Genomic DNA, 12,132 nt, shown 5'->3' on the forward strand with positions numbered 1-12,132 from the left:
AACGCTCCAATGGAGCATTTTAGCCCTTACTTTCTTGGAAACAGCTGCAGAGCTGAATCCAAATTTTATTAAAGCAGCTATGATCGATATTTTTATATAGCAAGAGACCCACTCAGTGTTGTCAGTGACAAACCTACAGACCATCATTATCTGAGTCTGCTGCTCCCTGCTGTATCGAGCTTTTGAACACAATTCAGCTCTTTGTTCAGATGTCTGGCCCACAACTTTACTGTAACGGTCTCCCACCAGCGATACAGTGCATCATTTACAGCCTCTGCTATTCTAAACACACAGAACATAAAGCACCTAAGGGGCAAGACATTTCCTCTCAGGAATTAGAGTGTTCACACATTTTAGATTTGTTTTGCAGCCACAAACACAAAAAGGAAAAAACAATGCCAATGTATTTATTTTAACCTCAAGTGACTATAATGAGGTTACAGTTTGTAATCCTACACCTACGTGGCCAAAATTAGTTGTTACAGGTTTATTAAGAAATTATAAACATTAATAAATTTGCATTGCTTGCTTGTTGTTAATGTTAACTTAGGTTTTAGCTGCAAGTTTTATTGCTTAAATGTAAGAAAGTTGTGTCCCACCAGCAGCCCATGGATCAGCTTTCCTTGCAGCGTCAATCAAAGATTGAATGGCCCTCCTGCAGCTCCTGTAATGTTCAACTTTGTAAAATGAGTATCCTGCAAAGCTTCTGCATCCTCCTTCTCTTGGCTCACAGAAAGTCCTCCTGCCCCTGTTCCTACACCTTTCCACCAGGTCTTGGTACCTTATGCGTTTTCTTCTCAAGTTCTTGTTCAAAATGCTCTTTCCAGAGCACCGTGAGTTCCTGGAAACTCACAGGTAATTATCAAGTATGGTCTGACTGAAGTTTTAACAGTGAGCTCTGGGAACTGCTTTTCAAGATATGCTTCCATCTGCCAGTCCAAGGCTGTGTGAAATGGCCTGTATTTGTTTGTTGGTTTCTGTGAGGCTTTGACAGTTGATGTTGTCTTCTTTGAATCATGATGCCGTTTGCTGCTATTAATAGATAAGTCTAGACTCTCAGCCACTGCCATAACAACCTGCACTGTAAAAACTGTGACTAGAGGTTACTTAAAAAACCTATGGCAACAAAGTGACACTTAATTTACTTAAGTAGATTTTAATTTCAAGCAATTTATGTAAAATTTATATAAAATGTTAATTAAATTTCAACAAAAAACAAAAATAGATATTAATAACATTCACTTGTAAATATGTGTTGGATTTAGGGACAAAATCTCAAATTGAAGGTTAAAATTGCCTAATTGTAACAAAAAATATATTAATTTGAAATGAATCTCCGAGAAAAATTACTTTGAATTTACTAACAATCTGGCAAAGGTTTAGTAAAAACTGACTAAAATATCCATTACAAAGAAATGAAAACTTTGTGTTTTTAATTAAAACTCAAATTGGATTCAATAATTTTCCAATTAATCTTTATAAATAATGACTGAATAGTAAGAGAAAATCAAATTAATTTAACTTCTTTTCTGAGTAAAATGAATCAATTTCACAAAGAGAACATTCAAACTTTTATTGTGGAATATAAAACGTATACAAAATGTATAATATAACATTTTTCTGATTGATTTAGATTGTATGCACTGAAATTCTTCACTAGTGCTCTCCCCAAAATAATAGGAAGAATAGGTCATAATTGAAAATACAGTTTCAGCCAACTTCTCGAGAATGTCAGTCTTCACTTTGGAGGTGGGCAGAAGATTTCCATTCTTTTTATACTCCTCAGTGGCTTTTTCCAGTTACATTTCGGGTTCATATGAAGACTGTGGAATGGGGAACAGCTTCGGCCAGGGCTCACAACGTTCTGTGAACTTCTGCCTTTTGAGAATAATTTTGTCCTGAGAAGATGTGGTTGCAGCAGAGTCTGCACTGGATACAACTGGATTGGATGATGAGTGATAGTCAGTTGACAGTTGATCAGAGGGGCTGCCGAAAACTGGCAGGATGACCAGAGTGATGCACAACTTTAGCTGATCCTGGTCACTTCTGCGAATAGTGAAGTAGTCCTGAAATTGTGGTTTAAAATACTGAAGACTGAAGTCGTTTGAAATCCCAAAGGTATCCTACACAACACTTTGCACAGCTCCTCTACTGTTGGTGGGATCCCTGATGGAAGAACCAACTTCTCGAATATGGTCATCAGTGATTACATGGAGCTCTATCTCGTTCAACCTAGAATAAAATGTAAATGGGCAGAATTAACTTAGATTAAGTAGGGTCAACTTGGTCATTTTCTGCTGCTTTCAAAACTACTAGTTTAATTTAATACAATCATCCATCACAACCTATGCATAGTCTACATAATGATCAGCTGAATTTAAGTTGAGGGATCTTCCAACAACTGAAAAGAACACAACATTAATAACAATCGCACTCTCCGAAGTAAAAATTTTACACACACAAATTGGTAAAGACAAATTTGAATTAATACTTAAATTTTTAAAGGTGAGGTTCACATATAAAACAATGAAACTCTTTATTAGATTAAAAAGGGAATAGACCCTATTTTCTGTACCGATTTGGTGACAGATCATGACATGAAATAACACTATTTATATATTTATATACTGTATATATCTTCCCATATTTGAAAAGACGTCCTTTTAATCTACACAATGTCATCTCCATATCCAAACACCATTGGGTGTTAAACATAGAAATTATGAAAGACTTATGTCAGATTAAACACGTATTACTATATTATTTCCTGAATGTACCTTTGTCTTGAAGATTGTTCAACAGAAACATAAACATCGTGACTGAGCATGGGTTTTACTGATACATCGACCAAGTTTAACTGGAAACTCGCATCATCCCTCTATGTGAGCTGTGCCTGCACTAAAGTCACAGGGCTCTGACATCATGAAAATGAAAACCAGTTATGTTGCTGGACTGAGCCGCTGTAGCTTAATTACCACAACTGAAAAACACTGCATGGAGACAAAAGCTTCAAAAACCTGTGACTGACAAAATCCCGCACAAATGATTTTAAGTACATCACTCAGCACTGAGTGCAAAACGTTTTCATAAAATTTTAAAAGTAAATGAGGGAGGTTACAGCCCATCGAAATATATCATTGATATATTTTTTTAATATAGTAAAATGTGGTTAGTCAAAGCTCTGAAGTAACACAGCCGCGAAGGCTTGGAAAGTGACCTTATGCTAACAGTCCACGTCCCGCGGCGTTCCTGAGGAACGCAAGTGGTGACCTTCCACGTTGTTATGGTACGCGGCGGGTTCCAGCCCTGTGTTGCAGCCCTAAACCCTAACCTTATCCCTAAACCTAACCATAACCTTATTCCTAACCTTAACCAGCACTTTAATGAGGTGAAATAGTGTTTTCCCAAGCGATTTGAAGGGGAAAAGCGAAGATGTGTAGATTGAGTCCAAACGGTTCTCATGTGTCCGCAGTTTTCCGATGTTGTCACGTAGGAACGCGTTGGGTGCCCGAAAACGTAATATGTTGACGATTTGTCACCTAGCGTAAAATGTTACGCTTTGGGAGTGAGAACGGGTTGTATATTCGTACAAATTAAGATAATCTTACCTCAGACAAAATGGAGATCATCCACTGCTGAAGCGTGTGTGTCCTGCACATGGCACAACTGACTACGGGCGGAAGTGTAGAATGATTGAAATGAAAATGCTTTCATTAGTTAAATCTATTAGATTTCTTAATTTTTCATGGTACTCATACATTTTTGTTAAATCTGCTCAACAAACTATTGCTTAATTTACCCCAAACAAAATTGTGTAAATTTAAATAACTGAACATCTCAAAAATGTTTAATTTTGCTTAGATTTAATTAAAACAACACATACATGTTTTTACTGAGTAATAGTTACTATTACTTTCCTGTTAGATACTAATTAACCCAAATCACAGTTTTTACAGTGTGGTCATGGCGCCACCGACAGTGGCTGTCTGCCAACGTAGACATTGTCAAAACTACCTGATGAAGTTCAAACTGAGCATCAGAATGAGGAAGGAAAAACAGTTTAAGTGACTGAATGGTGCTGGTGCCAGACAGGTTCGCGTTCCCTCCATTTTAACAGGAAGAAATATACAGAAGGACTGGGGGGGGGGGGGGGGGGGGGGTGTCAAACCCAGTACTAAAGTGTCCCTAATAGAGTGGCTGATGAGTTTCCAGATTGTTGAATTTTGAACATACCTCCATGTGTGATGAGGTTTATTTAGAGACATTTAAAATGTGTATTTGTTTCTTTTATACAAAGGAAAAAGAAAAAACCCTTAAAGAGTCGTAATCTATATATTTTCTAAAGTATCTCCCTACAACATGTGACTGCAAAATGAGAAAAAGAGACCTATAGAAACATTTAAAAGGAATTTAAAATATAAGTACAAGGGGAAATATGTACTTCAGAAGAATTGAGAACAAGTGTGAAACTCACAGGAGGAAAACTAAGAGCTTTGCTGACACCCAGCTCACACCGGCTCTGATGTGAAGTGACTCATGTGATTGCTGAGGTCATCAGCATTGATCTTAAAGAAGGTGAGGTATCACAGCACTTGTGACTTGTTATGTTCTCTGTTGTAATATGGAGGCGATGTCCCTACTGACAAAAACTCCCTATAGCAACAGAGTTGAGCTACTCTGGATTTTGTGGTCACTCTGGTAGTTTCTACAACCACAGCCTGAAGCGATAGCAGCCAAATAATTAACTATTACAGACTCTATAGAGAGCATTTAAGCCAAGCAGGGACCAAGCTTTTCGACAGTTTTTAAACTGAGGGAGCTTTGATGGGGTCTCAAAACACCTTTATCCGACTCATAAGATCCACAGACTGTGTGCTCACTCCATCAGGATAAAACTCACTTCAAATGCTGCATCACACCCTGATGGAAACAAACCGCACAGTTTGTGAGGGACATGTGGAAGAATAACGGTGTAGTAAAGAAGAAAATATTAAATGAGAGGTTTATTTTTTTATTTAAAGGATTCTTATCCCCACAATTTTTTTTTCTTTGCCTTCCATGGAATCTGCTCAATGTTAAAGGGGCAATGCACTTTTTAAAATATGCACGTACTACCCGGGATCTGTGGCTCTTGAAGGAGCTCTCATAGCTTCGACAAAATAACCATAATGATCTCTTCAGGGTAGTTCAGCTTCAGCTGGTGACTTAAAGCAACGATGATCAATAATTTCACTCTGACAATGGAGCGCATGCTTGGATGAGAAAGGGTTCGCTCAAAGTGATTTTTCATCCCTCTCGTCAACCTTATGCCTTTTTTGGCAATAGGAGGCAGCTGTTTGAGGTTTAAAAGGAGAGGGGGGGGGTTAAAAAGCCATTTCTTGCCCATCACCAAATGACAGATAAATGACAGCTGGTGGATGTAGAATAATCATAGCAGGGGCTTAAATCACAGCAGCAGCAGCTAGCTGCAGCACCACTGGCTCCCTCTAGAAGCCAGAGCGTTACAGAGGCGAGTGCTGCTGTTTTGGGGTGACGCCACAACCTAATGTAGCTGTTTGCCACCGCCAGGGGTTGATGCCACTGCTTACCATAGCTGTTGCTGCTTCATTTATGTAGACTATATCTAAATTATATTCATTTTTTACCATCTGTGGCATGGAAAGCTTTTTGTATGGACCCTTAAACTGTCACAGTACTTCAGTCTTTTCTCTGCCCTTTCAAAATAGGCAGCATTAAGGTTTTATCTTTGAATTTTCTCTGAAACCATTACTTTTTATGAACATACTGATTAATAGGACTGTAAAATACCATACAGTCCTGTATGATTTAGGTATTGTGCCTCCCACAATAGATGTGTTCAACTAATTAGCAAGTATAATAAATGTGATTGAAATGCCTAATAAACATCCGGTTTTCAACCCAATTTATGCCAGAAAGTCTCATACTGAGCAAAACATGTAAAGATAATAATTATTATACAACTTCCTTACTTACTATCAAAACACTCTTTTTAGGGAGGCTAATGATGCAAAACCTACTTATGGCTGCAGTTCTAAGACTTGTATAATAAATAATGATGCAGAGTAAAACATTAATCGGTGCTTTAAATTGTCCAGTAAAGGACCACAAGCCGTTCTAAGTTTCAGCTGGTCTCTGCAGAGACATGGGTGCTGTACTGATGATATTTTAGTTCCTTCCAGGATCAGATTTGAACACTATTGTTCTCATTGTTAGCGCAGTATTTGCAATTAGGCAACATTAAAGCATTTTGAATTCTGGATAGACATGGAAACACAAAGTTAATGAAAATTAAAGTGAACACAGATTTATAACATTGAAAGAAGCTAATTTAAAGCTTTTAATTATGCTATAATGAAAAAAAAATGTCTTTTGGCGATGATTTTTAGCACTCATTAAAAAAATCCCAACAAATGTTCCTCCTTCTGATTAAAAAGGCTCATATTAAAGATTTTGTGTCCAAATATGCAGCAGATAAATAGCCAGTTGGTTATTAAGTACACGTGTTGAAATTGCTATTTATGCAAATATCTAGTCATCCAATCACATTTCAGCAGCTCAGTGCATTTAGGCATGTAGACATCATCAAGACCACCTGCTAAAGTTCAAACTGAGCATCAGAATGGGAAAGGTGATTTAAATTGTTTTTGTCAGATGGATTGCTGTACTGGGATTTTCATGAAAAACCCTCTCTAAGGTTTACAGGGAACGGTCAGAAAAGAGAGAAAATATCAACGTACAACAGGGAACTGAGCAAGATACTTTTAGGGGATTAACTGAATACACACCTGAATTAATCATTGTTTCCTAATTAATCAATACCTTCCTCAGTGTCCCTCGCAGCTCTCCTGGGTCCCCTTTGTGTCCCCCGCAGTTAGCAATCCCTTCCTAATATTCCATTAAAAAAAAGGACTTTAACACCTTGTCACAAAACTCAGATCATCTCAGTCTGGTTTCTTGAACATGATTTCACTGTACCTTCACTGTCACCAGATGTCAATCCAACCTTGCACCTTTGAGATGTGGTGGAAAAGGGAAAAAAAAAAAAGACCATGGAGGAGCATACTCCTAATGAAGGATTAGTGTTGTATGATTGGTAAAACAGCCACTGTTTGTATTGTGGATGTAGAGATACATTTTTAAGACAGTTTGGGCCATAAATCAAAAATGCTGAATGTGAGAGACCTTCACATTTAGTCAGAATGTTAGCATGTAGCGAATTAAGTTGTACAAATATCAGATTATTGCTTGATACAAAATAGATCCAATTTAGAGTTCAAGCCTATCCCCACTGTCATAGGATGAAAGGAGGGTTACATTATGGACAGGTCACCAGTCTATTGCAGTGCAAAACCAATCCCATGAGCCAGAAATCCAATTTAAGACCAAGACCATAAGCAGCACGACAGAGAGTGCAGAACCAAAGGATATGACATACACAACAAAGCAGAGCAGGACTATGTCTGTGTAGGTTCTCAATCATCCAGGTCGTGGTAATCTAAGGAGCTTGGAAAGAAACTAGATGACTGGACTTCTTTAAGTTTCTTGAGGATGTTTCACCTCTCATCTGAGAAGCTTCTTCAGTTCTAAGACCGAATGGTGGAGAGTCGGGTGTATTTAAGCCCAAGTGGGAGTTAAGAGGGTCGTTGACCCACTATTGATCATGTGCCTTACATGAGCCAAGGTGCGAAAAAGGGTGTGGGTCATTAGTCATCAGTAAACAAACAAAAGATAATTGACAGTGAAGCACAGAGGGCACGAGTACATGAACGAGATATTAAGAGCGCAGACAGCGAGGTTCCAACGAGGCTAGAATAACAAAATGAATAGAAACCAGACATCAATTTCACAAGAACAAAGACTCAAAATCACAAAAAAATAAAACTATCACTACAGTGGCAAGTAAATCAAAATATGAATGAGAACTGAACCAAAGAACTGAAGCGTAACATGACTGGAATAATAATGAAATCAAAGCAGAAATCCAAGACGCCAATCCAAATAATACCCTGGGAATTTTTTTTAACAAGCAGGGTGAATCTTTTATCTTTATCTTTATTTATTTACTATTTAATCAACAGGGAACGCACATAGAGTTTTTTTAAAAGGAGTTTTATACAGCACACGTCTACAATCCAAGGATTATGAGAAAAATGAGGAGAAAATTGTAGCTACTTGGCTGTCTGTGCGTTTGATTTTCTGGATAACACAGACAGATCATTGTGACCGGTATCTGAGGCTTTCAGTACAAACAACAAACAACAAAACACAAAAATCTCCATAGGACAAAAGAACGTGGTGAGAAATTGTGTTTTGCACTGACACAACGTTCTTCCCATACATTTTGAATGAATGTACAGGTGTGTGCAGACTATAGATTAGTATGTAGTCTGTATGTAAATCCATATGATGGCTTTCATGTGCCTAAGATTTGGCGCAGTCTTTAAAAAGATCTGTGTGGATTTGTGGGATTTTGAACAAATCTCTTTCATATCCTGGTTGTCTGGAAAAAGCTAATATTTGTTGAATTCCAGTTCATTGCACTTGCAGCTATGTGCAAATAACACATTTGGTTAAAATGCATTCAACCACAACAACAGCTTAAGTCTTCCCCTGTGACTTTGCCAGAATTTAGTCCATATTAATGTTTGTGTGACTGTGTGTGTGTGTGTGTGTGTGTGTGTCTGTGTGTATTATCAGAACTTGGGTGGTCCTCCTCAGTCAGTCCCGAGAGCAGCTGTACATCAGTTTTCTTTTTATTCCCTGAAGGAAATGACCTTAATTAATTAAGATTTTCTGCACTGCCCATCTACTGCACTCACAGCCTTCAAAATGGACCACCTAGAAAGTGACTGTGCACTAAATTATCATCTGACTTATAAGAAGTAAATGTGAATAGAAATATTTTTAGCAATTTGCATTTTTTATGCACTCAGTATCGATAATCAGGCTGAAGATGATGTGAAATGTCCATTATTTTGCAAATGAGGATCAGATTTGATCCACAGACATGAACTCATTTACATAGAAAGAGAGAAAACTTCAAAGAAAACTTTCAACAAGACAGTTTGAACAGCGATTGAACAGTGAGTGAGTCAGTATCTGTTTTAAAATCCCATGTGTCATCTCAGTTTTCTTTGCACAGAGAACCTCCACCACCCACACCACCTGCCTGCCACTTCCTGTCACTGATTTGTGTTATGCAAATTTCTTCCTAATCTGTCAGCGATTGAACACGATGAGCATTTTGTTTGTTTGCTTGTGTAAATTAGGAGCTAAATTATGAGCCGCCGCAGGCATTTGCACCTCGCCTGCTCCTCCGGCATTTACTTTAATTTACACAACATGTTTGTGTATGCAAACACATTTGCGTAATGTGTTTTCCCCTCATGAAGCAAGCAAATGTTTCAACAAAGGCCTTGGTGATTAGTCAAGCTGAACCCCAAAGAAAATTTCCAAAGTAAAAGAGCACAAAGTTGGTCAGACTAAGTATATATGCTCAGGATTATACACTGAGGACTGGTAATAAATTACTTTAATCCCACTAGATGAGAATGAAGTAATGGATCAATACTGAGCAGGAAAGCAATGAATAATGATCATGGTTATGAAGCAAATTTCAGATCACATAATACCCTCTATTTTTGTTTAATGAATTTCGGTGAAATTCATTAAACAAAAATAGAGTGAGTGAGTCAGTATCACCCATTAATGAATTTCGGTGAAATTCATTAATGGGCCCATTAGCTCAGCTTTCATGTCACTGAGAATATTTAAATTTGTATTTCTTTAAAGGTAATTAAGGCGTCCCTTCGAAGTAAAGCTAAAATGAGGGATGAATATCTGTTTAGCTTTATTAATAATAAGAAATTTCCTAAACAAATAGCTTCAGATTTCAGCTGTGAACCTTAAATTTGAAAGTCAAAAAAATTCATTTTTATGCTTAAATACTGCATCACTTGAGTACTCAGGATGGTGAACCTATGGAGCATTTCCTCACAGGTTGAAATCTTTCAGTTTTTTTGTTATGCTTTTCCACTGACATGCTGTTTTTGTCCACCTTCGCTGCTCTCATACACCTCTTTTCCACTGACACAGTGTCAATGCCCAATCTAAAACTGGTTCCACACATTTACACAAAAAAAAAAGAGAAAAAATGAAGAAAAAAAAGATTGGTTCCGGTGCCAACAAGCTCGCAGTGGCATAGCACAACATAATTGCTGGGCACAAAGATGGACCCACTAACAACAATAGTTACCGCAAGAATTGCACAGATGCAGCACAGACTTTGTCTACCTTTTTTCTGACCCCAGCTTCTGCTGGTAACACTATACATAATAATAAGTAGTTCTCAGATCCACTGATCTCTGGGCTGGTGCTCAAACAGAAACACAGAACTGGCTTTGCACTGGCACCCTGCTGGAAAGAGGTATTTAGTGTCATTTCTTTGTCCCAGCAGGTGGCTATGTGTGAAAATCTTGTAAAAAAAAAAAATGCAGCTGCACATCAGCACCAAGCAACATATAACATATTTCCTGCATAATTTTGCCCTGCCAATTTTGAAATACAACAACATGACGGTGTATCACTGATTGTCCACGTTTGTCAAAATGTCACAGCTTGTTTTGCTTAGAAACAAAAGAAGGTGGTTAATGTGGCCTTTGGGAAATTAAGCCAAATTGAAAGTTAAACAAAAATAGATTATATATTTGAAAAATATATTAGCAACGCTCTCTCTGTTGTATACACCCACCATTAGGCGGCTCAGGTGTTTGACCCTCACTACACTCTGCAGCCCATTAGTGACCAGTGGCTGATGTGAGACAAGAGTTTCTGCAGTCACTTGTGTTTTATCTTTGTACAACAATGATGCTGTAAGCACTTGGTGAGGGTCAGTACATTTTTGTTTGGCTATTTCAAAGGCAACAAAAAATCATGGAAAGGATTTCCATATTATTAAATTGCTTTATTTTAGCTTTAGGCAGTTCTGTTATTTCAGCTTCATCTATTTGAGTTGGACCAACTTAATTATTTAATAACAAATCAACTTAATTTAATTGAGTTAATCCAACCCACGCAAATTACGTTAGTATAACAAAGTATTTAATGCTAATATAAAGTCATTTATTATATTTTGTTTGGTAACAGTTTATAACACAACCCGCAAATAAGACGCAAGTATCCTGTACTTATGTGCATTTTGCAGGCAACAGGTCAGGTTTTCTGAAATGCGAGCCATATTATAGAGTCACATGCAAGACCCTCAAAACAATGTAACAATTACACTGTAAGTACCCTGTACTGGCCTGCAATTTGTGGGCAACAAGGCGCAATTACCCTGTACTTCTGTGCATTTTCTGGGCAACTAGTCAGGTTTTTGCAGGAAACAATGAAACAAGTACACTGCAAAAACCTGACTTGTTGCCTCCAAATGGCATGTAAGTACTGGGTACTTGCACCTTGGGCAATTTAGAATCATCAGTTAATTGGATTGTGGGAGGATGGCTGAGGACCCAGAGAGAACCACACAGAAAAGGCCCCAGCTAGTTGGTAGATTCGAAATCAGGACCTTCTTGCTGTGAGGTAACAGGGCTAACCACCGTGCCACTGAACTGTCACGCCACAGCAGGAGTCAAGGCCTGATACAGAATTTTCTTTATGTTTTTGTCCTTGACAGGTTAAACCACAATAAAAAGCAAGAGCACACTGAAAAAAATGCAATAGGGTGGTTGTTGAATTTGCATAGAATTACTTCATATATCCAGCATGACTAATTTAAATTTCACGTCTAAACATATTTTTGTCTTTTAATTTTCACATATTCTTTAAGAATATTCATTCTTTTAGAACAAATCATGTTGAAAAGAAACAAGTTAGTCGTGTTTTATCCTCAAGCTCCGCCCCCTGGAAAGGAAAAATCGGCTGCACTGTCCGCCATTTTTGTCTCTCGCTTTGGAAAATCTACTACCATCTGGAGTTTTACACTTGAAGGTAAATAAGATTTTAAAGCTGACACACCAGTGAGAAAGAGTGTAGACCCTTTATATATGTGGACTTTTACTGGGGTGTTGTTATTTTACAGGTATGTGGGCTGTTTATCGAAAACCATGAAAG

General features: G+C 37.8%; 1 protein-coding gene across 2 annotated transcripts in view; it reads right to left on the bottom strand.

Moving 5' to 3' along the window:
• Nucleotides 1-12,132, bottom strand: part of prlhr2b (prolactin releasing hormone receptor 2b) — a 29,878-nt gene that overhangs the window by 12,482 nt on the left and 5,264 nt on the right. The window contains exons 1-2 of one of the 2 annotated variants that reach the window (XM_025909417.1): nucleotides 6,997-7,015; nucleotides 6,841-6,906 (exon numbers count right to left, since the gene is read on the bottom strand). The exons of the other annotated variant lie outside the window; for it this stretch is intronic. The gene's annotated coding sequence lies outside the window, so the exon portion shown is untranslated. Of the gene's footprint in view, nucleotides 1-6,840; nucleotides 6,907-6,996; nucleotides 7,016-12,132 lie in introns of those variants that run through there. 2 annotated transcript variants of the gene reach the window in all.

The sequence above is a fragment of the Oreochromis niloticus genome, linkage group LG7 (assembly GCF_001858045.2).
Source record: "Oreochromis niloticus isolate F11D_XX linkage group LG7, O_niloticus_UMD_NMBU, whole genome shotgun sequence".
Lineage (NCBI taxonomy): Eukaryota > Metazoa > Chordata > Actinopteri > Cichliformes > Cichlidae > Oreochromis > Oreochromis niloticus.